Here is a 2018-nt window from a genome sequence, read left to right as displayed (position 1 = left end):
GCAGATGAAGTGTCGAAAATGGAACAAAATATTATTTGTGACATTTTGTTTTTTTTCCAGAAATGTAGCAGAACGAAATGGAGGAATAGGCCTGGTTGCCAGTTTCAATCCGTTTCTGTTTTAGCCAACTCCTTTGTCGCTTGTTGTCATGCCAAATATGGAGTTGTCTGAGGCAATAATAACAGATCTGGCAACCATTTGACATATACTTGGTGTGTGTTTGAATCTATTTTGATTCTTGAGGTATGATTGATCAAAATATATGACATCTACTACATTGTTATCAGAGCAAAGATGTACTGTAGTACTACTCACAGGTATAAAGGAGGAATGATTTGAACATTTGGGGTTTATTTTCATCTACTTTGACTCATGAGAAATGATTGCTGAGAAATGTTGATATCTGATACATTTTTATGGAGAGCAAATGTGTTTCCCAACTCCAGCCCTCGAGTACCACCAAAAGCTCACATTTTTGTTGTAGCTCCAGGCAAGCACACCTGATTGACCCATAAGAGTCTAAGCCCTCTCTAAGCTGGGGGGTTCTACTAAGCTATATGGAAATGTTTTAAGAAAGTCATACCAAGGATCATTTAGCTATTTGATTTTTAAGATCCCTTGAAGTACCAATGAAAATATATATATATTTGAGGGAAAATTGTATTTGGCCTTAGCACTTTGAGCCAATACAAACGCATTGAATAACAGATTCACTACATGGAACAACAGATAGTTCCCCAAAACATTAAAAATACGTTTCTTCTGAAGTGTCTGTCATATATCTGAGAGATATTAGAAAGATCAGGAAACATTTGTTATTTTTGTATTTAACCCCTTCATTTTGGCACTAAACAGTGTGCATATACAATATACTTCAATTCATTTTTTAAAACTGGTACAGGGGGAACTTCAGACAAGTCATAGACAACCAACATGTATGTGTATCATGAGAGTCTCATCTTTCCATAGAGGGGTCATATTAGGCATATTAGTAATATTTTTAGGCCAAATCGTTCGGACGCTAGAGACGGTTTTGTGAGAAGACCAATTTTTGGGGTGTCTCATGGTCTGAAAAACCACGCTCTCGCTCTGTCACCACAGATGCTCTAGCTCTGTCACCTTTCACTGCAGATGCTCGAGCTCTGTCACCACAGATGCTCTAGCTCTGTCACCTTTCACTGCAGATGCTCTAGCTCTGTCACCTTTCACCGCAGGTGCTCTAGCTCTGTCACCTTTCACCGCAGGTGCTCTAGCTCTGTCACCTTTCACCGCAGATGCTCTAGCTCTGTCACCTTTCACCGCAGGTGCTCTAGCTCTGTCACCTTTCACCGCAGATGCTCTAGCTCTGTCACCTTTCACTGCAGATGCTCTAGCTCTGTCACCTTTCACCGCAGATGCTCTAGCTCTGTCACCTTTCACCACAGATGCTCTAGCTCTGTCACCTTTCACTGCAGATGCTCGAGCTCTGTCACCACAGATGCTCTAGCTCTGTCACCTTTCACCGCAGGTGCTCTAGCTCTGTCACCTTTCACCGCAGATGCTCTAGCTCTGTCACCTTTCACTGCAGGTGCTCTAGCTCTGTCACCTTTCACTGCAGGTGCTCTAGCTCTGTCACCTTTCACTGCAGATGCTCTAGCTCTGTCACCTTTCACCGCAGATGTGGAAGTGAGACATCGGCAGATGCGGTGGATAGAGGAACATTCCATGTAAAAAAACAAACAGATATCTCTAGCTTAAACTGACATCATTTAATGTTTTTTATTAAGGTAATTAGATTTCAACCTTAGGGGGTTAAACTTGTCAACTAATCATCAAGCCCTCAGTGAGTTGATTTAGGTGAGTTTGTCTGGGGTTACAACAGAAATCTGTGCTGTTGGTGGTACTCGAGGACTGGAGTTGGGAAACACTGTTCTAGCGAGTAAGAGCCAATGAATTGTACGATTTCAGATAAAAGTATCAAACTTGGTAGGTGTACAATGAATACTGTAGTACTACTCACAGGTCTGTGTACCTCCTCC

At 41.8% G+C, this 2018-nt stretch overlaps 1 long non-coding RNA gene across 1 annotated transcript; it reads right to left on the bottom strand.

Annotated features, from left to right (window-relative positions):
• Positions 1 to 1022: 1022 nt before the first annotated feature.
• LOC127910121 (uncharacterized) lies at positions 1023 to 1514 on the bottom strand. Its single transcript, XR_008073978.1, has 3 exons — positions 1353 to 1514; positions 1293 to 1322; positions 1023 to 1262 (listed from the first exon to the last, which is right to left on the bottom strand). It is a non-coding gene; the product is annotated as an uncharacterized LOC127910121 (long non-coding RNA).
• Between the last annotated feature and the right edge of the window lie 504 nt (positions 1515 to 2018).

The sequence above is a fragment of the Oncorhynchus keta genome, chromosome 20 (genome assembly GCF_023373465.1).
Source record: "Oncorhynchus keta strain PuntledgeMale-10-30-2019 chromosome 20, Oket_V2, whole genome shotgun sequence".
Classification (NCBI taxonomy): domain Eukaryota; kingdom Metazoa; phylum Chordata; class Actinopteri; order Salmoniformes; family Salmonidae; genus Oncorhynchus; species Oncorhynchus keta.
This window is presented reverse-complemented; position numbering and strand designations above follow the sequence as displayed.